Source organism: Chiroxiphia lanceolata, chromosome 3 (genome assembly GCF_009829145.1).
Source record: "Chiroxiphia lanceolata isolate bChiLan1 chromosome 3, bChiLan1.pri, whole genome shotgun sequence".
NCBI lineage: Eukaryota > Metazoa > Chordata > Aves > Passeriformes > Pipridae > Chiroxiphia > Chiroxiphia lanceolata.
The window spans coordinates 92,946,949-92,972,064 of NC_045639.1; the positions used below are offsets into that span (position 1 = coordinate 92,946,949).

The 25,116-nt window shown below is 44.4% G+C and overlaps 1 protein-coding gene across 2 annotated transcripts in view; it reads left to right on the forward strand.

Moving 5' to 3' along the window:
* Positions 1-5,656: 5,656 nt before the first annotated feature.
* ELOVL5 (ELOVL fatty acid elongase 5) overlaps positions 5,657-25,116 on the forward strand; it is a 40,367-nt gene continuing 20,907 nt past the window's right edge. The window contains exon 1 of one of the 2 annotated variants that reach the window (XM_032681849.1): positions 5,657-5,716. The gene's annotated coding sequence lies outside the window, so the exon portion shown is untranslated. Of the gene's footprint in view, positions 5,717-8,827; positions 8,979-25,116 lie in introns of those variants that run through there. The other variant, XM_032681850.1, reaches the window with a different exon arrangement.

The window sequence follows — 25,116 nt, forward strand, 5'->3', positions numbered from 1 at the left end:
CGACACATGAAGAGGGATTGCAAATGCTGCCCTTAACTGCTTCTCAAACCAGAACATCTAACACTCTTAATGGAAATACAGGGTTGTACTCTTACCAGCTCCCTTATACTGAGTAACATGACAGCTCTGAATCCCAGTCCCAATAGTTTTGAGATAAAGCAGAAAATTGGTGACAAGCTGCTGTGGACAATGATGGATCTATGGTGATTTGGAAGAACCCGCATGTCGTAATCTGCGTAGTAAGTCAACAAGAAGGCACCTTAGCAGGAACAGGTAAGGAACAAGCATCCAATTACTAATGCAAAATAATGCAGTTCATACTTGATTCACCTACTGTGATCACCATTATCTTTTATAAAATCACTCTATTGCAGCAGAAACTGCTTGAAGTGACAATACATTTTCCCCTTTGAAGAGCTTCTACTCTTAACTGCAGATGCATCCAAATTGTGAGGGGAACATCCAAAAGCAGGCAGGGAAAGAGAGCAGGGCTGGGCTCACAGGGCTCTCTGGGGTCACAGCAGAGTAGTGGGACAGAGGTGTACCAGGGTGACCCTTACATCCTACTCCCTCCCCATCACTCTGCAGCCACCAGCAAAAGCCCAGGGCTAAGGTGGGTTGTGTCTTGCACCTCTCCAGGAGGAGAGGTATGGTTTGAGTACAGGGTTATGAACAAGACACTACTGATTGCCACTTCTACCGCAGATATTGAGAAAGAGAAGACAGACTGAGGAGGACATATGGGCACTACCCACATGTGTTAACTGAATTAACCTCCAGGTGCCTCTGGGTTAAGTGACCACTTTCTTCACAGCCATTTTGGAACTACCTGGCTCCTTTACTACTTGCTTACCAGAAACACCTTGTTATTCTCTGTGCGTCTTCTCCTAGCAGCCCCAGCAGTGCTATAGGGGCAAACCAGCTAGTATATAGTGGCAAGATTCCTGGAGATTGTTATTTTCTCAGCTTGGGTCATTAAAGCTTTAGCAGCATTGACAAGGGTGGACATTAATCATGTTTGTCTCTCTGAGATTATGAGCGCACGGTGAGAGAGAACATACTAACACCAATGACAGAGAAAATTCCACAATTATTTGGCACGAAACAAAATATTTTGGTCTTGTGGGATACTCTTGGGGTAAATCTGGCTCTTAAAATACACTGTAAGTTTGGTGAGTCAGTGTGGGTTTTCAATTCTATTTAATTATTTGCTTACAGCACTGCACGCTGTGAGGAGATGTGAGAGGAAGAGGAAATGCAGAAAAGTCATTGCTGTTAACATAAAATGCATAAAATTGGATTAAAAACATAGGGCTATAAATTTGCTTCCACTCTAGCTTGTGAGAATTTTGCTCTCAATGGCAGAAAGCAAAAAACATCCTCAAAAGGTAACACCAGTTTGTGACATGATCGTACCTCAGAACAGAGAGTGAGCGTGTTCACACCAGTTCTGTGCTGGAATCTCAAAATAGCAGTTTCCTCCAGTCACTTGCTTCTGAGAGCTGCTAAGGACAACACTGTGAAGAAAACCTCGGTTGGAAGCTTTTTCTATGAAGATCAAGTATTTAAAAGTTAGACAAAGTTGTATAAACAGCATGAAGCATTTGTGGTCTGCACAAGAGAAGAAAACACCATATTCAGAAGACATGCTGAAATTTCAAGCCTGATTCTTTAGTTCACTGATTAAGAAGAACAGTAATCACATCCCACTTATCTCATTGATAAAGAACATGGAGCTGCCACAGTCAACTTGGATGGATGCCAAGGCAAACCCAGGCAGAACTGAAAAATCCAGTTAAGATGACTGAGTGGCAAACGATGGCTATTTATTCTGTTCAATTTGTTAATTTATTTCTGGAAAAAATTTATTGTTTCTAATCAAAACAAGGACCTATTCATTACAGTAGGTAGGATTTCTAATAGATTTTTTAAAAAGAAGACAGATTTGGTAGCTCATCCCCAAAAGACCATTTGGGCTCACTTCCCTGGAACACACACTTCCTACCCCTTTATCCAGGCTGATTTCAAACACCACACTGATGGGCTTTCTACTCCAAGCTCTTTCCTTCTCCCAGTGCTGTAGCCCTCACTGACTTTTCACCCTACTTTCAGTCGTTCCAGCTGTTCGCCTCCTACCATACTCTCAAACACTAGCATCTAACCACTTTCCTTTGATTACCATTGATTTAGTGAGGATAATCCTGTCTGCTGAGGCCTCTTTGTCACCTCTGTTGCTGCTGCCTAGACTGAGTCACTTAGAACTCAACTTGCCACAGTGCTGAGATTCTGCCTCTTCTCTCTCAAAAGGCAGGATTATAATAGTCATGAGACACAAGTAAAAATTAAATGCAAGATATAACTTATGTTACATCTGCCCTAGCAATCCTTCTGTCTGAATCTCTAATAATGTTTAATTTGTCCTTTTCTGAACCCCAGCCTCATTGATTGCACTCAGATAACGAGGTCTCTGAAGCCCATCCTGAGCAAATATACCAGCAGCAATTACATCAGTGCTCGGTTAATAGGTCAATGGCAATGTCTTCACTCCTGGCAAACCTGCAGGTGCTCCAAGAGGACAGGGATGATGTTGGGACTGAGTACATTTGCAGCCCAAAATGACACTGGTCAGCTCCTATACCTCATTAAATGCTAAACGTTTAGTGCCAAAACATTTGATATTGTTTGCTTAGTTGTCCCAAATGTGTAATTCTGAAATGACATTTCCCATTATGTGACCTTGCCTTTGTTCTCTTACTGATAACAGCATGAGCACTTTGGGGAGGCCAGGAAGTAGAAAAACCAGCAGCCCACCAGGTGGGCAGAGAGCCTCATGCTGGAGCAGGGCTGGCAAGGCCAAAACTCCCCCCAGCCTCATCCTTTCCCCCACCAGCAGCTGTGTCTTACCTCTCCAGTGCCAGCTGCTTGACACCCTGGGCATACAGAGCCTCACTAAAACCCCACCAACCAAGCGAGAAAAGCAAGGTCCACAATGAAGGGAGACACAGCAGATACGTACCAGCCTCTGGTGGGCTTGGGGCACGCTCCCCTGACTGTGGGACACAGCATGGGGACCAGGAAGCAGCACATCCATCTCCCAAACAGGGTACTGCTCACTCCTCACCTACTACCAGCCTTTCTCTGCCTACACTCCCTATGTCCTGCTCCATGCCTTTTTGCATCTGAAGTTCTTATTTTTTATGTTTAAACAGCCAGATTGAGTCTTAATTATTTAAGCACCTTCCAGATTTAGAAAGCCGTTTTAGCTGTGAAAGTAACACTCAGTGCAATCATCTCTCATCAATAAACCATGGAAACAAATGTGTACTCTTGTTGGGAAGGAACTTTATTTAGAGCACATTGAAAAGTGTTTTAAATAAAGTGTAAAAGATGTGAAAAGACCTAATGGTTGTGATGTTTCAGTGAGGTCAGGACATTTTAGCTCAAGTGAGAAAAAATGGAACTTGTGTCTTATTCCACTAATTTCACTAGGACCAAGATGACTTGACTTCCAAAACAATCTTGGGCAAAAGGCTTCCAGAAAGGCAAACTCACTGAGAGTTGTGTTGGTTTTCACAATTTTTTTTTTTTTCATAAAGTGTTAAAACACACAGGCAAGGACTGTTGTGAGTGCTCACACCTTACTGAAAACTGCTACAAAGCCTCAAATCACAGACACACAAGGCATACAGAGGTTTGGTTCTTCAGGGAAATGGAGATTTGGGTTTTAAAACAAAAAGGTGGGGGAAGCAGGCACAGCATTGCCAGTTGCTCGAGGGAGGGGATTGTCCCACTTTGCTCTGCGGCCTCACCTTGACTATTGTGTGCACTTCTGGTCATCACAATATAAGAAAGAAATTAAGCTGTTAGAGAGTGTCCAAAGGAGGGCAAAAAAGATGGTGAAGGACCTGGACGGGAAGCCATATGAGGAGTGGCTGAGGTCACTTGGTCTGTTCAGCCTGGAGGAGACCAAGGGGAGACCTCATTGCAGTTACCACGTCCTCATGAGGGGAAAAGGAGGGGCAGGCACTGATCTCTTCTCTGTGGTGACCAGTGACAGAAGCCAAGGGAATGGCATGAAGTTGTGTCAGGGGAGGTTTAGGTTGGAAATTAGAAAAAGGTTCTTCACCCAAAGGGTGTTTGGCCACTGGAACAGACTCCCCAGGGAAGTGGTAACAGCACCAAGGCTGACAGAGTTCAAGAAGTGTTTGGATGATACTCTCAGGCACATGGTGTGACTCTGGGGGATGGTCCTGTGCAGGGCCAAGAGTCCCTTCCAATTCAGCATATTTCATGATTCTTAGAAAAAGCTCCAACACAAACCAAACAGCATTCCTATTAACATCTTACTCTAATAGAGAAATAAGATTGAAGAACTATCGCATAGCCTCGATGTCTACTTAAGGAGCTCAAGGAAGATCATTTCTGATTCCACTGGGAAACACATCATGTTATTTTGTTGCCCATTTACAGCCCAGCATCACCTCTGGGGACTCTTTGCACGCTGAGCTTTGACCAGGCGAGGTGAGGTTGCAATGCGCTGCTTCAGCTAAATGACCATGGACATGGGACCAGTGCATTACTACTCCAAGAAGGGTACTGGACGTTGGGCTGGCATAGCTAGTCCTAATGGCTTCACCTATGTGCCTGCCTTCTATAGCCATGAGAAAGCTTCAAGAAACCTTTTTTACTCCAGCTTTCTAAAACTGCTAACTCCTTCCCATGGAGTGCAGAAACTTGATCCTAAATAAACCCCATGCAAATTGCTGCTTGACTTCTCTTCTTTGCAAAGCAAAGCTGCTCTTTATTTATGTCACATTTTCATTTAATTAGCAAAGAGATGGAACAAACTCTTGGGAGTGGAAAAAATTAAAATGTCACCTTTCACCATGAGAGAGGGAAAGAAACAGACTACTTTCTTCCTGTTGGCGACACTAACGCCAAGGCACCCTCACTAATGCCCCATTAGGGCCTCGTGGAGGTAATGAAGTGTCTGGAGAGGGTGAACGGTCTATTCTGCCTTTGCTGAGCATCCCAGCCACTGGAGAGGAGCCAAAGAGGATGCTTTGACATTCCTTCCTCAGACATCCAACACTGTGGGGACAGGCTTAACATACGCATGTAAATTACACAACAAAACTAGTGTTTTTATAATAGGACCAAATTAAAATTCTACCTAGTTACTGCAGCCAGAGCTTACATTTGAAAACGCTGTAACGCTGCAAACCCCATTACTTCAAAACACAGGAAACACATCAACTGTTATCTGCCTGGGACCTTTAATGTAGGCCTGCTGCTCACTCATTAGGACAGTCTTTAATTACACGGTCCCATATCGTTTTTCACAGGGGTCCCCTTGCCTCCATGGCCTGGGCTGGAAGCCCTCCCGGCCAGAGGAACCGCTCGCTGTTCCATGCAAGGTCCCGACTTGTTGGACGGGACCCGAAGCCGGTCCCTAAGCGGCGGGAACCCCGCACGGAGCCGCTCCCGACCCTCCTCCCGCCGCCGCACTGGTCCGGCACCCGTGACGTCATAGCGCCCCCCGGCCGCCACCCGTGCGCCCCCGCGCCACTCTGACGTCACGGTCAGCCCACGGCCGCCCGGGGGCGGGACCCCCCCGCCCCGCGCCCGCCCCGGCCCCGGCCCCGCCCCCGCGGCGCCGCAGCGGGACAGACCGGCCGGTGCCGCCCGCCGCCCCCAGCGCCGCCGCCAGCGCCAGGTAGGGCCGCGTCCGCGGCGGCAGGGAGGGCAGCGCCGGGGCTCCCCGCCCCGCGGCGGGATGCGGCGCGGCCTCCCGGGCCCGCGGGAGGATGCGGAGGACGAGGGGGGCGGTTGCCGGGTGGGGGCCGCGGCGGGCGGGGGGTGCCGCTCCGCGGGGCGCGCAACAAGTGCGGCGGCAGCGCCGGCGGAGTGGAGCGTGGGAGGGCTCGGCGGCCGGCGGGGAGCGGCGGGGCTGCGGCCGGGGACGGGGCGGCAGTGGCGGGCGGGCCGGGGGAGGGAGGGGACGGGGCGGCGGAAGGGCCGGGGCTCTCGCCGGGAGCGTCTTTCCCCCGGTGTAGTTCGACAACATGATGCAATCCCGCATTGCCATGGATACTGCATCCCGGGCGGCGGCAGCGCCTTCCGCCGTGGCGGGGCACGGGGTGGGGAGAAATAACGGGCAGGAAGGGAGGAGACCCCGCACCTCAGCCCCCACCGTCGGCTGTGGGCTGCCTCCTCGGGGAGCTCGGGGAGGGCTGAGCGCTGCCACGGCTCCAGATAGAACGCCTGATCCGTTTTTTCCGGCGTGGCGGGTGTGCGAGGTGTGCATCCCGCAGCCTGGCCTCGCTGAGGGAGCCGCTGCCGGCGGGGGGAGCGGGCGGCGCGGAGCAGCCCGGCAGAGAGGGGCAGGGTGTCAGCGGAAGGGCTTGTCGGGCTCGGAAGGGAAGACTCCTTCTTCTCCTGCATCTTCTTCCCTGAGCTCTTGCCCAGCGCCCCTGACCGCGTTGCTGGTTTCGGACTGGAGCCGCTGGCACGGTGGTTCCCGGGTCTGTGTGTGGAATAGGGCACGCGCCCCGCTAAACCCGCGCCGTGGAGACGTGCGGTGCTTCCGAAAGGTGCCGGCCCGTTTGAAAATCTAGATGCTTAAAGGGTAAAGGCATTACGAAATGAGCGGAAAATGAAGGGCAAGCGATAGAAATGTGTCAGTATGTCAGATGCCTGTGCGGGGACTTTCTTAAAAACTTTATGACTTTGCTTCTATCTTTTCCATCTCCTGGAAGCCCTCGGGCACTCGCAGCATTAGAAGTCGGCAGTGCTCGGGGTTATGCGAAGTATTGTCTTGGGCATTTGATAAGTGTTTTCTCCTTCCCTGCCTGCACTTGCTGCTTTTCTGCCCTCACTCCCTTCCCCTGATCCCCAAGGATGCAGCCGCTGAGGATCTGACTCCAGAGAGGTTTCCGGCACTAATCTGTGCTCTGAGTCTGCGACAAAAGGCCAGTTTTGCAGACCTGGGCAGGAATAGTAGCACCTTGGCTTGATCAGCAAAAAGGGCTCCTGGTAGATGACAAGAAGCGTTTCTCCCTCCGGCAGCTGGGTGCAGTGCCTGCTCCGTGTCCCAGCCACGGCTGAACGGCAGTGCCCCGTACGGCTCATTTGTATTCTCAGTGCTTTGGGTGATCTCTGATGCTGTGGGATTCAGTGCCATGGCAGAGCACTCGTGGCTGTGAGGAAAAACGCCAGCAAAGAGCTCAGCCGGCTGCCAGCGATGGTGAGGGAGAACAAGGCAGGGGCATGGCTGCAGTTGGGATGCTTCCGATCAGGAAGTCTGCGAAACCGCTCTGTGCAAATGGAAACACGCCCTGCAGCTGAAACCAGAGGAGGACAAGCGAGCAGGCGTCTCCCGTGGCGGCACAGCCTTTCGCCAGAGTTTTGGGCCAGGTTGCTTCCAGGGTGAGGTTATCTCTGCCAGAGCAGCTCCCTGCCAGGGGGCTGCGTGCCTGCCTTAAACCGCCGGCTTAATTTATCGTCGGTGGCCACGGCTGGGTGGAGGGTTTTGCAGTTGTGAAGTTTTTGTAGGTGCGGGCTGACAGTGCTGCTGCATCAGTATTAAACTGCTAGCATAGAAGGATTTATTTGGTTTTAATAAGGACTTGTGAATAACGCTGAGGAGCTTTGCGATATATTTAACCCTAAACCTTTCTTGTTCGTTCCATGCAGTCGCAGCCTGAGATTTTTCTTTGCTGTTAAAATACTCCACAGCTAGAGATAAGTACTGGTGCATTCTCACCTCTGCTACCAGCAGTGGAAGCTGCGTCAGGGAGAGTAAGCCTGTGGCACACGTGATCGTCTGATACTGTTGAGCAATAAAAGCTGGAGTTTTTCATGAAAGTATTCATGTATTTAGGTTGCACTAGACATAGTCTGTTTTCAGAGCAGCAAGTAGCCAAGGCATGTACTCTGCCTGGGGGGAGGTGTACTTGCAAGAGGGAGGATTTCGTGGGAAAACTTGTGGGACCTGGAGATGGCTAGGGTCAGCTGGGTGGGGATCGCTCCTCAGCTGTCTGTGAACTGAGGAGCAAATAAAGAGGACCACTGTCCTGAGTTTGCTGAATTTAAGAGTGGGTTTGCCCTTGAGGATGTTGCCAGTTGACATGGGTCGAGAGCACTAAAAGACATGCCTGAATTTTGCTTGATTTTACTGAATTTATTACAAGGCACACATTATATATGTCATATGTGCTGGAAGCCTGCTTTGTGCTTTCTATATTCTGCATTCAAATGCAACCAGAGAGAGCAGCAGTGAAATGAATATGCAGTGTGGCTTTGTCTTGCAAGCTGGGGAAGAGTCTGGCTGATGGTCTTCATGCCTCACTCTGCTTTTTAAAAAGCAGTTGCACTTTTAGTGAGTTAGTGCCCTTTACATAGCAACAGCTGATCAGATGAAGTATCTTTGACTAAAACTCATGCATACTTGGTACTTAAATACAGCATCATTAATGCTGCTTAGTTTATGTGCTGTCTGACCAGTCTCTGGGTTTACTTATTGCAGTATTTTTAGTAAGTTGATGTTGTTCTTGCATTTCTCAGCAAATATTCTTCTTGTTACATTCTTTGTATTTTGTAGAGCCAGAATTGAAATAAAATATTTTGAATTCTCTGGTCTAATCTCTTCTTTCCCTGTTAACCTTCATCTTGTGTTGTTTACCAGAGGAATTAACTTAAAGAAGATAAGCTTAACAGAACTAAAAAATGTAAATTGGAAATAATACCGTAAATCTGTCAGGCCTCTGAACAGTTCCTTTAATTGCTCATTCTTTTGTAACTTGCTAGGAGCAGGTTTTTGGAAATATGTTTGAAGACTGAGATTTTTTGGAATGATGGTGGAACTGACAGTATTTTAGGATTTCAGGCTGACCTGGTGCTTGAGTCCAGTGGCCACAGATGGAAAGCTCAGTGCTGAGCATGATCCAGAGCTGCCCCCTTGGGAAAGCATATTCTTTGTAAGTGACATTCAGTTGGTAATTGGTTAAATGCTCTCAAGTACTGAGCTGACCTCATTCCTTTACCTTCCTCATTTTTGGGGTAGTAAACATTGCAACATCAAAAGCTTCTGTTTCTGCTGAGCTCAGAAAGAAAGAGCCCATACAGAGCACAAGGTTAAAATGCTCGTCTTCTGCCTTCTGGTGGTTCTCAGCAGCCCTCACTCAGTGGCAGATAAAGCACATCTCCTGGTTAATACTGTCTGCATCCCACCTGAGACAAATTTTTGGGAGAGGAACAGTAATTGCCTACAGTGCCCTGTTAAAAGCGTGTCATGCCTCTGTGTACTGTTGTGCCCTCTGTCCCTCTTGGAGCTGGCACTAAAAGGATGTCACCAAGGGATGTTCATGCAACAGGCAGGGCAGGAGCGGTGTGGTGGTGCAGGGTGGTGGGAGGGTGGGCTCAGCGCCACTTTAGGTGTCACCTTGCCACCGGCACGGGAGGGGGCTTAGTCAGCGTTCTGGATCTGGGGTTCCTGCCGTAGCAGGAAGACAGAGCCCCTATGCTGTGCACAGAGTTGTCTCCTGGGACAGGTCATGCCAGAAAGGCCCTTTTGGACTGGGAAAGCCTTTTGGAGCAAATGGGCTCATGATGGTGTGGGGTTTATTCCAGATATGGAGGGTTTGTTCTCTGACTCCGAACGAAGAGAGTCAGGGGTGTTTTCTCGTCGCTGAAGAGCAGAGCCACAAATACCTCTACCTCTTATATCTTGGCATGTTGTTTTACTCCTGTGAGTGGCATGCTGTCTTAAAATGAGTTGCAAGCAAAATGTTGAATTCTCACAGCTACTAAAGCTCTACTTAGTGTTGGTAGCTCTTCATATAGTTTTTGAAGGCATGTATAGGTAATGATGCTGTTTATTATAACCTCCACTGCATAACTGAACAACTTGTTTGTTTTGTCCTCTTAATCCTCTTTCTTTGCCTTCTTTCATTGCCATGTCTTGAATTGGTTGTGTAGGGATGAGATCTATGAAACTGTTCAGACATAGGAATACTTTAGGAGCTGTTGCCTCAATTCTTTGCAGTAATGCTTTTGTTTTCTTCTTTTTATAATGTGCAAAATTATGTTCTTCCAGGATGGAGCATAAGCTTTTCAAAGCTGTTTGACCGTATAATAGACTGAAGAAACTGATGCTTTCTGCATGACAGTCAGAGCACACTGCTCCATATGCATCCAGACACTTCACAAAACTGACAATAATCCTTGTAATCTGTAGCTGTTTTGTCATAGTAATATAGTCGCTAATTTGTGATTCTTAAATGTGTTAAAAATGCAAAAGAACCCTGCAATCCAAATGGTTTATGCACGCTAGCATTGGAAATGCTTTTTCCCTTAAATGGAAAAACACCCACAAGGACAAATAAAAAGGGTAATCAATGAATTACATAGAAATTGGTTTGTTTAAAAACTTATTTCCAGGTCAGATTGCTTTGCTATGACCTTTCCTAAGGCTGTTTAAATTTGGTAATGCAGCAATACAAGGGCATTGCTTAGGCTGACATCCCTGCAGTTTGTAAGTGCTGACTGGTAAAAGTGATTTATATCTGGGTTCCTGAGGGCACTGAAACCTGTCCCCATTATCCAACAGAACAGCAGTTAGATCTCTGTTTGGTAAAGGTAATGCAAACAGTGATGTGAATTGATTTTTTGATTGACAAATCAAATAAGTGCTACCTCTGATCTTACTGTGGAAATAACTTGTTGTTGACTGTGTACAGATCCTTAGATCTATTAATTGGAATTAATCTCCTGAAATTTATTGCCTTGATTTCTCTGTTTTGGTGTTTAGGACACATTATCTTACAAGGTAAATAAGAGCACAAGAACAAACTTGTCTGAAGTATGTCCTCAGTAAATGCTTTCCTGCTATATTGGATGGTTGGAGAATTACTTAATTTCCTTGGTGAAGTAAACTCGTGTGAAACACAAAGCCTTGTGCATTTAGAAAGCACAGGCCCAGTCAACTAAACTCCCTCACCAGGTGTAGAGATTTTAGAGATGCATGCTGCTGAGTGCAGTTGTTGCTTCTCCATGAACAAATGAATCACATCACCTGCACTGATCTCAGTGCTGCAAATTAAGAGTTGGCCTCAGCATCCCATTGCATCTGGGTATTTTTCATGCCCTTATTAAAGGATTATTAGCTGTAGAGGTTGTGTTTCATTAATGGTAACCTTGTTAATGACCTGCTCTACTGATCAGGTAGAAATATAAAAACATTTCATGAACTTGTATTTATGCTCAAGTTGTCTGGATTTAATTGACCTCCATGTCAAAACATACTGAAGATTTGCCTGCCAAATGATGCTTTGGGCGATGACTAAATGTGCTGAGTTGCACTAACATTTACAGGAGATAAAACTTGGTTGTGCAAGGCTACAGCAAACATGGGATAAAACTTTTTTCTACATTTTCAAATTCTGCCCTGCTCTTTGATCTTCTCATAACTCTACCCCTTGAGACACTGGGTCAGTGATTTGAACAAAGTGACTGTTCCTCTTCTGTTATCGCTTGAAAGCGCTCCTCTCCCTCTGTGACCTTGAGAAAACTGTTTCTCCTCCTGCTAGTTGCCTTTGCAGTCACTGGAGGGTAATTGCTTTCTTCCTATGTGCATGTTCAGGCTCCCTGCTGTAAAACATATGCTAGAGTTCAAAAAGGAAGTAGTCTTGATTTCAGGTAACACTCCAGCTTTTATGCTTGCCGATGGACCGTTTTCATTGGTGTCATCCTAAGGATGTTACTGGTGTTAAACAAAAACTAACAAGTATTAATTTGCAGAATAATGTGGTTTAGCTTATTAAACCAAGTAATACACCTCAAAATGTCTTATGGTCTTAGGCTATATGTTTAGTTAGTTAATTCATAAGCAGGCACGTTTGCATTGCTGCCTTTTTTTCTTTTGTTCTTTTCTTCCCCCCTCCCTTTACCTTTATGCCTTCTTCCCTTGGATGCTGTGCGTTTAGGGTTTGGAGCGGATCATAACTTGGTGGAGGAGCAGCTCCTCTCCCTCTGCTGTTAAAACCATGGCATCCATATTCAAATAGAGATCTTGAAGCTCTTAAAAACGAACAAAAGAAATCTACTCTCACATTTGCCATTACTGTATCAATTGTCAGCATAGTGGTCCAAACATAGAGGTCTAGTTCTTGAGCTAGTCCTGTGTCCTCTTCTTTGCTTAAGTTGATGACTTGGGAAATTATAGGCCTTTATACCTTAATCTATATAGGCTTCCCCTTAGATGTGCTATTTTTATGCACATAATTGAATCAGAAAGCTTCTGTTAACCTTTTCCTGAAGGAATATTTCCTGCTCTGAGGTTGATTTTAAAAATACTGGTATTTTGAATCATCATTCTGAGAATCGTCTCCTTGCCAAACAGTAGGGAGACCCTTTGACTTCAATAACAATAATTAAACCTTTAACCAGTTAGGAGGATGACATTCTCCAATGTTTAACATTGCCTTGCCCTTTAGAAAAAGAAACTTGAGAAAGCTTTTCTCTTGTTGAAGTTCAAGTGGCACATGTTACTTTGGGTGCACGGCATGTGTGCTTACCAGAAAGCATCTACAGGTTCAGTTCATTCATGTGGCTACTTGCATGCTTTTGGGCAAGAACTCCTGTGGTGGCTGCAGGACAGTGTTGGTAGAGGCACACAGGTTGGGATTTGCCTTTGAAGGACACAATACTAGTTATGCTTGCATTTTTATGTGTACATATTTGTGGACTGCAGGGTAACACTTGCTTATGGTGAGTGTTTGGTTGTGGTTTGGTGGTTCATTTCTCTTTTGCAGTACTGGCATGGAGAGGTTGGTTTTAGCTGATCACAGACCCTGTGAATTGGTGCAAACCCTCAGCTGGTTGTCCTAAATTAGGGTCATGTGTTTATCCCTTGCATCACACACTTATCCCACAGTTCACTCATGTACAGTGGCCTTTTGGTGTGTTGTTAAGGTTTACATTAGTCTTGTGAGCTTGATTTATTGTATGCGTGAAGCCTCATTAATGGGGAAAATACCTGCACTTTTAATGCGGTGCAGAATGTTCTTTTTTTATTAACATATGTGATATACTGTCAGAAAATAAGCTGCCAGTCCAGCAGGCCTTGTTACTTATGGATTTTTCTCTGCCTCTGTAACAGACCTAAGCAGAAAAGCCTCTTGCAAAAGATTTGAGCAGATTTTTTCATATTTTATTGAATTCTGGCTTATGTGCCACCCAGAAGGCACAGCTTAGATCACGGTCGCCACTGCAACCCCCTGTTGCTCTGGCTGTAGAAGCAATGGCTGGGCTTGCCCAGTGCCAGCCACCAGACTCAGCTGTGGACTGGGAAGTTTTGGGTGAGTGTTCCCATAACCTTCTGCAAGAGGTTAAAATACAGTGTAAGGGCTAGAGGAAAACACAACTGCAAGGGAACAACCCCAGCAATATATAGGGTGGCAGACCCATTACATAGGGGCTGAGAGAGACAGCACCACGTCAGTCAGGAGTATTGCATTTGTCTGTTCAGTTACAAATGAGGAGAAAACAGTAATAGTAATACAGGTAGTGACAGAAAGGCCACTGTGTTTCAGTGTAGGTCATTGCCCTGAGTGCATGAGTTGCTGCTGCTGCCTCTTCTTGTTTATAGGTAAAAATTGTGCATGACCATAAACCATTTTTATAGTCGATAATGTCAGACCACTTGTCATGTTAGTTTAAATAGTAGTAGCTCTGTGTCCTGGTTTCAGCTGGAATAGAGTTAATTTTCTTCCTAGTAGCTGGGTACAGTGCTGTGTTTTGTATTTAATATGAAAATAATGTTAACACACTATGTTTTAGGTGTAGGGGTTACTCTAAATGAAGGACTTTTCAGTGTCCCATGCTCTGCCAGTGAGTGGGTACACAGGAAGCCAGGAGGGAGCACAGCCTGGACAGTTGACCCAAACTGGACAGCTGACCCGAAGGAATATTCCATACCAGAGAGTGTCATGCCCAGTCTGGGGGGAATTGGCTGGGAGGCTCTGATTGCTGCTTGGGGACTGGCTCACCATCAGTCAGAGGTTGGTTTCTTACTTGGGTTTTATTCCTCCCTCTCTCTTTCTGTTATCTTCGTTTCCATCATCATCGTTAGTGGTGGTGGTGCTGTGGTTTTTGTTGTTGTTTTGTTGTTGTGCTGGTAATGATGAGGATGATTAACTTAAGAACAGTTTAATAAATGAACTAGCCTCAACCCACAAGGCTTTACCTTTTTCTGGTTCTGTCCCCATCCCACCAGGTCTGCATAGGGGTGAGCAAGTGGCTGGAGGATATTAGTTGCCAGGTAGAGTCAAACCATGGCACTCTGTCCTCTGGTTTTGCAGCCTTCATTAAGTTCCAGGTAATTCTCCAAAGGCCATACTCGATCCACCTTTACTTGATGGGTTCCCGGAAGCTCTAACTTCCCTACCTTTTTTTTTTTTTTTAGCTCTTTCAAAACCACCATCATCTCCCTTTGAAGCACACAAAGGCAGGCTGCAAGTCTGGCCATGCCTTGCAGAACAAATATAATATCCTTTGGTACTTCTTCGTATTGATTTCTTGTTCTATCACCACTGCTAAGTGGCTCACATTACAGTACAGGAAGGACTGCTAATGTTGTTTTCAGAGGTTTCTCTTGCATTTTTTTAAGTCTTCTTAATTGACTCATTCCTTCTAAATTCAGTGCTGAACTTGTTTAGATCAAATATTAAAATTTAAACTCAAGTTGAACAATTACAGAGCTATAATGAATTTGAGTTTTGCAGAGTGAATGTTTCTTGGTTTCACAAAACATATCAGGCTCACACAATGCACCAATGCAGGCATCAGTTGTATATAGCACAGTGCAGTTTTCTAAGTGTTTGTGGAGTTTGACTTTGTGTCTTAAAATACACATTTACGAAGCTGGTAAAATAAGGATTTGAGTCCTCAAGGATGTACTTGGTGAGAACACATGGATGTATCCAGGTTTTAACCACTGTTTATGGTGTATGAAAAATGATCATGTTGGAGTGAGTGCTTTATTTACATCCTGTAGTGCTGTGTTGCCTCCAACATGGCCTTGGGAGGAGATGACTGTCTTTGAAGCTGCAGTGACAGGGGCTGTGAGTTGCCACTTGCATGTGTGAAGGAGCTTACAATGAAGTTAAGGAGGTTTCCACCCCTCACTTTGTTTTTCCTTGCTGCTCCTTTTGCACACTTTCATGTTTCTGTTTGCATCTATTTTTCAGGCTTTGCTTTTTAAAAATCTTACTCATCCAATGCCCTGGGAGGTTGTTTTGCAGAACAGAGGGGCAGGGCTGGATTTTGTCCTGAGCCAGTGAAGAAGCCCTAATCAGCCATTGGAGGCTCTTGACACCTCCTCTTCTTGCAGGCAGCATCATTGCCCTTCCCAATTCCCACCTAAGCTGTCAGTCCTTAATGTGAGAGAAGAATGTTAACAAAATCTGGGGGTTTGGTGGTTTGCTTTTATTTCTTCTCCTATCCCTCCACCACCTACCAGTTCCTGTGTGGGGATTTGAGCTTGAGCATTTAGCTTCCCTGGTCCAGAATAACAGATCTCTTTAAATGAAGAGTCCCTTTGCTGCTGTTTATTTTAGAGATGACACATCTCTGTGGAGGGCTTGTATTACAGGGAGATAAAAACGTTGTGGAATAACCTACAATCACTGAAATTGTCTTTGATACTTGAAAAATTGGTTCATGGAAGAGTTTTTTGCACAAAATCATGTTTCGCTTTTAGCATACAGTAAAAAAGAGCTGTGGTGGTGGTGAGATTTCAGAGGAAAGCTTTCAGAGCTCTGCCAACATGAATAAGCAGTTTGATTGCCTGAAGCATTATTTTATATCCTATACAATCTGTACAAAACATGTATGAAATAGGTGCATTCAGAAAACAAAGGTTTGGGTTTACCTGCTAAGCAACTTTTAATATATTGTCACCTTTATAATTACTGTGCACAGTCTTACTATAGAGGCTAAAGAGCTTGTCTTTTGCCTAGTGTTTAAAGAGTTGCTTTACAAGTGTGCTGATGAAACACTTCTTAATTCTGTCCTATCTTTCACTCCTGACAAAATATGAGCACTCATAAAATACACTCTAAGTTAGGTTTTCACTTTGCTGCAATGAACATAGTAATGGAAAAAGTTTTACTTTCCATGTGTAAATCACTATTTGGTTTCGTAGCAATGTGTTTTTCTCATAGGACAAATTTAATTAGAAGCTTTGGGAATTAAGTAAAAAATGTTCGGTATTATCAGAAAATCAAACTTCCTGTTGAAATTTGGTCTTGGTCTGCTGTGCTCAAGATGTGTCTCAAATCACTAGTAAGGTGGTTGTCTGTTGTTTCTTACGGTGTAACGTGCTGTAAGGCTGAGAATTAAAAGGGATTCTTCCCCTCGGACCTCAAGGCCCTCAACTGCAGGCTGGCCAGTGTGTAGTAAGAGTTTTTGGTTGTATTCACTGTCTGTTTCACTTTGTATTTCAGTCTTTTTCTGTGTATCTATTTTTGTTAGCTCTGTTTCTATTGGAATAGTTTTGCTTTGTTTAGACTTAATAAAACATTTATGTTGCCTTTTTTTTGAAAAAGAACCCAATCTGTTGTTGATCTCTGTCTGTTGGGTCTCTCAATGGTTAACCTTCTTCTCCTGTCCCTTCTTCCTCTTTCCTTTTTACCTCTGACCTGCCTTGATATTTCAGGGATGGGGGCTTTTTTTGTTGTTTATTCTTTACAGTGCAATAATCTACCAGTTCATGCTGCTACAATTACGTTTAAGAAATCTCCATAAGTTAGCTTTGACGTATGCTGTATGATCTTTTGTTATTTCATTTTATGTTTTTTCCGCAATTCTTGTACTTTTCACTAGTACCATTCCTTTATGTTCAGTGATGCTTGGGCATTGCATTTTGTTTTGGCCTTTTCTTAATAGCTTTTTAGAATTATGCTTTAAAGAGTCTACGTCTTCCTTCTTGTCTACCTGTTTTATTTACCTTTCTTTTGCTTCGGTTCCTTGCTGGGTGCAATACAATGACTTTGCTCAGCTTCAGTCAGGTAAGACCTCTTTGTCACCTATATGCCTGCCTTGTGCCATTGCTTCTCCTATAGTAAATCAGGAGTTGGGATGGACCCAGCTGAAAGCTGATCTTCTTGCTTGGTTGGTTTCTTTTGGGCTGCCTTAATTTTTCCAGCTTCCCTCCACCCAGGCAGGGTGGAGAGTAGGGAAAGAATGAAAGCAGCAGTGTCAGATCTGTTCTTGGTGGCTCCTTGTCACCTCACACACCTTGGGTATGGTTTTATAGCTATGGACCTGGTTGAATGGAGAAGTTAGGGCAAAGGTGAGGTGATGTGGTGGCTGTTAGCCTGAGGGTTCCTGATGGGCGTGAGCGGACACCGCAACCGGAGTGAGTAGGAAAAATGCCGGGTGGACGGAGATTATCTTTAGGAATGAATAAATTGCTGCAGATGTTTAAGAGACTTTGCACAACCAGCAGGGCAGAGGAGGCATATCTGGTGCCCCCTTTTCTAGGGGATTGCTGCCCTGAGGAGGACTGGATAGCTGCAGGGTTGTGGAGGCAACCTGTTGCCTGCTGTTTGTGTGGATATTGGTTTATCCCTGTATTTAAAGCAGATACATTACTTCAAATTACAGTACTGACCCTGCTTTTGCTCCAGTGCTTCTGAATGTATTAAACAAATGTAGTAAAACCTTCTGCACCTTGGTGCTGGAGCTGGGGGTTCAGTCTAGCTGTGTTTTTCCATGGAACAGATTTTAATGGCTGCAGGGTTTCCACTACACCATGAATTTGTTGCCTCTTATTGAAAGAAGAGTGGCTAAACTTTGGAGGAAAGGGACTTGTTTTCCTGGAATTCACTGTCTTACTTCTGCAGATAACTGAATCTTTTATATTATGAGCTTGCAGAAAACAGTTTGGAAGTTGCTGTTAATTAAGTTCTGCTGCTGTTTAAAGTTCATAGAAAGAATTTGTGATAAGATCATGTCAAGCTTTACCGTTACAGTATTTCCTTTTAATTGGTTGGTTGGTCTTTCTTCCCTTAAAACAAGGAGTAAAATATAAGAAACTGCAGTACTTGCCTCCTGGAGTAGGGTCTTCTGATGAAGCAACATTTAGGAAAGTGCTCCAAAATCAAACCACGGAAATGTACAGGCAGAAATACTTTCTTTTCTAATGACTCCAGGTGTCAGTCCTCTTTTTCAGGGGCCCTTGTAACAGCAGTAATTTGGCACCCCAATATTTGCTGATTCTTGGCAGAAACTGGTTTGGTGTGGGTCTGGTGCAGGCAAGGATGTTCAGCTCCTCAGGATCCACCAGGCTTTTCAGCCCTGAGCTTCTGTAACAGAAATGCAGCTGCATTGTTTTGGCAACCATTTGTTTACAGATGTGCAAAGTGTTGTACAAGAAGGGAAAGGTGGAGGAGAATGATCTGCATTTGTAAGAAATCTCCTTTCTCATTGTTTTCTATCCCTATGCCAGAACCTGATATCTTAACTTTCAATACTTCTTATGAGTCCTGGGTAGGAACAGGGTCAAAATCTTGCCTTACAGAGTGTTGACACCTTTATCCTTTGGAAAGGAGATTAGATTTTAAGGGCAGTTGATTTTCTGAATGATTTGCCTATTATTTCTACACTGTTTCAAAGGCAGGGGTGCCTAGTGGCAGGGTTTTGTCCTGAGCAGCATGATGCCATGGCATAACACTTGTACCTGAAGTACTTTTTTTTTTTTGTCTTAGTTCTCAGAATGGTGGGAAAAGGAACACTTTTTGTACCTATTTCTGTTTAAATCTAGCCATCATCAGGAGTAGTCAGCATGGATTCACCAAGGAAAAATCAAGCTTGACCAATCTAATAGCCTTCTATGATGACATGGCAAGATGGGTCGGTGAGGGGAGAGCAGTGGATGTTATCTGCCTTGACTTCAGCAAGGCTTTTGACACTGTCTCCCATTACATCTTCATAGGTAAGCTCAGGAAATGTTAGAGGAATAGACAGTGAGGTGGATCAAGAACTGTATGAATGGCAGAGCTCAGAGGGTCGTGATCAGCAGAGTATAACCCAGTAGGAGTCTTGTAGTCAGTGGCATTCCCCAGGGATCAGGGTCCAGTCTTATTCAATTTGTTTATTAAAGACCTGGATGAAGGGTTAAAATGTACCCGCATCAACCTCAAGGACCTTGATAGGCTGGAGAGTTGAGCAGAGGGAAACCTAATGAGGTTCAGCAAGGGCCAGTGTAGGGTACTGCACCTGGGGAGGAATAACCCCAATTACCAGTATGGGTTGGGGGCTGACCTACTAGACAGCAGCTCTGGAGAGAAGGACCTGGGAGTTTTGGTGGATGAGACATTGTCCATGAGCTGGCAGTGTGCTCTTGCAGCCAGGAGGGCTAGTGGTATCCTGGAGTGCATCGGGAAGAGCACGGCCAGCAGGTCGAGGGAGGTGATCTTCACCCACTACTCTGCCGTAGTGAGGCTGCATCAGGAGTTCTGGGCTCCTCAGTATAAGAAAAACAAGGAACTGCTGGAGAGGGTCCAGCAGAGGCCACAGAGATACTGAGGGGTCTGGAGCATCTCTCTTATGAGGAAGACTGGGGGGAGCTTGGACAGTGTAGCCCAGAAAAGAGAAGACTGAGAGGGGATCTCACTAATACATATAAATAACTCAAAGGTGGGTGCCAAGAGGCTCGTGCCAGACTCTTTTCGATGGTGCCCAGCGACAGGACAAGAAACAATGGCCATAAACTAAAACACAAGAAGTTTCACCTCAACATAAGGAAGAACTTCTTACATTGAGGGTGGCAGAGCACTGGAACAGGCTGCCCAGGAGTCTTCCTTTCTGGAGATATTCAAAACCCACCTGGACGTGTTCCTGTGTCACCTGCTCTGGGTGATCCTGCCTTGGCAGGGGGGTTGGAGGATGATCTCCAGAGGTCCCTTCCAACCCTAATGATTCTGTGATTCTGTTACTCATACTTGCCTGACTTTTGTTAGTATTATTCGCTATGTATGATGGTACTGTCTGGCATGATGTTTAGCATCTTAAAATGGAGGCACCAAGTATTAGTACAGCTGCAGCCATACAGGATTAACTCGTCTCATGGGGGTACACCAGGAAAATAGAGAAGTTTCGAAATTGGCTTCTCATAGCATGGCTGGCCATACGACAAAACAGCAGCAAGGCAAGCACACGCATGTACAATTGTCAGTATGCATTTTGTCTTCCTTTAAGTAAAAGTGTAGAAATTCACTTCATTTTTATTGAAGAATGTAACTAACTCAGTGTATTACATGTAATTTTGTGTGTGTTAGGGCCCATCAGAGAATTTCACTCTCATAGCGTTCCAGGTACCACTCCACACACTTTGGAAATAACGAGTAAGTACACAAATAAATACTTAACATACTGTTACTTGCCTGAGAGTGACATGTGTGCTTTTTCAGTGTGATCTGGTTTCCAGAACACAAGTGGTCCTTCAAAAGGTATCAGTTACCCACCTGAACACAGGGGTTGTAGTTTCACATCTTAGCAGGGCATCTTAATTAAGGTTTTATGTCGCTCTTCTGCCTGTAGTAGTCAGATTTGCATGATGGAGCATTACCTTTGTGACTGTCACCACCAGCTTTCATGATCTTCTACTAATTTCTCCACTTTTTATTGGATTCATGTATCTAGTCAGCATGTGAACCCCAGATAACCTTTTTATAGCTTAACGTTGTTTACTGGATAGCTGCATGCAGGCGTGTTTTGCTTTGTACGGTGTTTCACACATGCAGAAGAATTTTAAGTACTTTTTTGGATTAGATAGCAGACTGTTATGTCAAGCTACTAAATGCAAAGAAGGTAACCAAAATTATTTATCTGTCCTATACTTCCAGTTTTATTCTTGAGATGTCCCCTGAGTTCAGAGCTCAGTGCAGCAAGATTTTGGCAGAAGGAAGGGGCAAGCTGGTGACAAAGGCTCTCTCAGTGCTCAGATTCAGTGCCACAGCTGCAGCATGTTGGAGGAAATGAGGGTTCATGTGGAGGGACAGTCCCACTTGTAACTTTTTTTTTTTCCTATTTCTCACTTTTTAAGTTTTATTATGCAATTATGAGATGTGGGCATTTAAAGAAAAGGTAAATTGAAACTTACTGTCTTGAAGGTACACAGTGCTCTTGAACTCTGCTGTTTGTAATGGTCATGCAAGGCAGGGCTTCTCCATCCCTTGGTCCTGCTGCTGTGTTCTCATCAGCTCTGTTGTTAGAAAATGCAGCCTTTTGACCAAGAAGGCTCATTAAAATAGGCTTTGGGGGCTGTAACTTTATTTTACTCCTATGGAAGTATAAAGTTGGTTTGAGTGAAGTACACAGAGAGAGATTATAGGAGTCCCTTTATTAAAGGGGAGTAGAGTTTTTCAGACCTTCTTGCAGGTGGCACTTGAATAAGAGAAGTGAGACCAGAAACGAAAGCCAGTGTCCTTGTGGCCCTTTGGACTTAGCTTTTGACTCCTGTCTTCTCAGCTCTCTTTAGTTTCCCTGGCTTCCTGAGGCCAATTTTCCATTGTGAGCTGCAGTAAAAAGAGGGAGCTTCAGATTCAGAGTAGCTGTTAATAAACACTGCCATACTGCTTGGGGAGGTTGGAGCAAAGCTATCTAGCACATGCTGTGCTTTGGCTTTCCTTACAAAAAAGTTGACTAGCCGCTCTTGTGCCATGTACATATTCTCCCTGTTTCCATCTCACATAGTTTGCCACAGATCCTCTCTTCCATTTTTTTCCCATTTAAAAAAAAAAAAAAAAAAAAAAGGCAGTTCTTTAACCCCAACCAGGAGTTGTCTGTGCAGTACCCTTGTACATTTTATAATTGCAAGCTATTACAAACACAGCATGTATGCTTTGACTTTTCTCCCTCCACATTTTATTTCTGTAAATACTTTTGCACTCTGCACTGTGTTGCTCTTAACAGCACCAGGGGTATAAGCTGGCAGCAGTGAGGAGGTTTCCAGTATCGCAGTACGGGGATACAAGTGCAGTGGCTGGGCACAGAATATACCCTTGAACACTTTATTCCAGGAAAACTTATGCTGTTGAGAAAACCATAGTGCTGAGGGGTGCCAGACCTGCTGCTGTTAAGGTGGACTTTGCAGTATGAAAGATCTTTATTTGCAGGTGAATGCTGGATGCATCCTTCTGGGATGGAGAGGCAGTGATGAGCCATTTTCCACAGATTCTTAGTAATTCCATGGGTGTCTTTGTGTGGTTGCTTCCAACATGCTCTTCCTGCTTGGCCATTGCCCTTGGTGTTTTCCCTCTGCCTGAAATAATCCCCTGCCCTACCAAGAGCTGTTGACTTCAAGGGGATGAATTTTGTGTGAATATCCTAATCCTTGAATCAGATCCTAATTCAAATTAGTTTAGATCTGCTAAAAGTGTTAATAAAACTGCAAGGACCTATGATTTTTCTTAACTTTTCTATATGAAGATAATTAGATTCTGATTTAATGAGGTATTGGGTATTGAGCACAATTATTTACTCTGTTTTGCAGTATCCTTTTCTTGTATTTGTTTCTGTTTTGTAAAATACTTTGATTACCACAACTGTGTTTAAGTATGAAGGTAAACATTACTGAAGGATTTGGGGAGGGGGGTAGAATGACAGGAAAAGTAATGGCATGCAATTATACCCTATAGTTCACTGGCCGAAGTCTTCCTTTACCCCCTGCATTTCCAAATGGTTTGAAATCCCATTGAGGTTAAACTGTTTGAAACTAGTTTCTCTCCTTTGTCCTGCATTTTTTCATGCTTCCCTGAATTTTATACGAATGATTTATTTCTAAGCTTCCTTATGCTGGTGCTGCCAGGGAGTATGAAAGCTCAGCACTGTGGCTCCTGATGTGTCAGCAGCAAGCTGGAGGGTTTGCTGCTGATGCTAGGGGGCCAAAAATGTGCATCATTTTGCTAGAGATACAGGTGCAAACTAAAGTTTGAAATAGTTTCTTGTATTTTAACAAAACTAAAGTGCAAAATCTGCAGCACTTATGCTTCACCGATTTCCCATAAAATAAATATACCTACACTTTCTGATCAATAAGGACTATAATTTATTCTGAACTCCTTTTTACTGCTAATGTTAAGCATGCTTAGGATGTAAGAGGGTATTCAGAAAGAGGAAAAAAGGGTAATCTCAGTTTGGCAGGAAGTTGAAAGGCAATACATGCAAGGAGTGGTTAAGGCTTTGGGAATGGAAAGGAAAAACTGGGCAGCTTTGGCAAATGGACAGAAAATGGTTGACAGCTTTGATTATCAGTGCTGTCTTCCATCTCAAGCAGCCAAGCATTTTCAGTTCCAGTATATCTACAAAAGCAAAAAACAATGTGATTGTTGGGGTTTTGGATGAGGGATAGTTTGTACTTTTGGAGGAAGAAAAAGAGAAGTCACCTCTGCAGTAGCAGGGACTGTGAAACATCACTTACAAGAAAACACAAATCAAGATTTCCAAAAGCAAGTACCTAAAATTAGGCTTCGAAGTCCTAATTTAAGAATGACGAAAGTGGCTGTTTTCCAAGAAGGCTGAGCAGCCAGGCCTGACAACGGGTTGCTCTCAGAAGCCAGCACAATTATTTAGATGCCTATTTTGGGAATTTTTTTTGAACTCAAGTTCAGACACTTAGATGTGAAAACTGGGATCTGTTTCAGGGAGTTCTTGAGCAGCAGGGTGAGAACTGAAGGATCCTGCTTAAAGGGAGCAGGCTCTCAGTGCTTTGAGCTTTCAGCTCAAAATGGTTTTTTGCTGCTGTTTGATTTGCTTAAAAAGGGTGCCATGGGACAGAGGGCAAACCTTTATATTTTTGTGCATCATCTTTGCACCTGGAAAGTTACTCCAAGAAGAAACTCAAGAAACAACATTAAAATGTGACCAAGAAGTCTTAAATTACTTTTTGGCATAAACTCCCCAGAATGTGTTTTCAGTGCAAAGCATAGGAGAGAATTTTGTTTTGAAAGGCAGGAGCTGGGTGAAATCCTTCAGTATTTAGTAGCCTTTTCCTCAGAGACTAATGATGTGCATTAGAAGAGCATGTTGTCAATGCTTGTAGCCTGTATGAAACACTTTTTATAAATAAACTTAAAAAATATATACTGCAAGGAAAGGCTTTGCACTGTATTTTTGATTGTCACACCGAGACGCACTGGGGCCATCCATGCCTGGACTGAGCGGCAGGGCAGAGCTCACATCTTCTGCCCAGACACATGGCCGGCTGCTGGAGCATGGTGCTTGTCTCAGCTCACAGTGTCAAAGTGAAACAAGGATGCAAAATGACCTGTGGAGGTCCAAAAAAGCCTGTCTGTCAAAATCCAGAGGATTATTGAAAAAGTGGGATTTGATCGTGTTGGAGCAAGGTACAAGTTTAGCCTTTGTTATGTTTGTGTTGCAGAATTGAAGTCCAGTAATCTTGTTTTGTTTAAAACATCAGATAGGTTTTCTCTGGATTAGATGCTTGGACTTGAAGGAGTAAAATCTTTCAGATTGTAAACCTGAGTGCTTCCAGACTCTGATTCAAATTGCTGTAGTGTTCAGGGCCCTTACTGCAATGATTAAAATTTGGTAGCAGAGAAGGATTTTTTTTCTGTCCGTTGTAGAAACTCAGGAAAAAATAACCGGTGTATATAGAGGTACATGTTTAAAAAAGTATTGTCTAGCATAATTGGGTCTTTTTTTTCTTTTTTACCTGACTGTAGGCACTGAATAAGGCTACAGATGTCATCTGTCTGGTCTTCTATAAGGCCTTTGACATGTGCCCCCACAACATCCTTCTCTCTAAATTGGAGGGATATAGATTTGATGGGTGGACTGTTCAGTGGATAGGGAATTGGATGATGATCACATCCAGAGGGTAGTGGTCAGCAGCTCAGAGTCCTGATGGACAAGTGGTGTCCCTCAGGGGTCCATATGGGACCAGTACTGTTTAATGTCTCCATCAATGACATGGACAGCAGGATCGAGTGCACCCGCAGCAAGTTTGCCAACACCACCCAGATGAGTAGTGTGATTGACATGCCTGGGGCACTGTCCCAAGGGACCCAGACAGGCTCAAGAAGCAGGCCC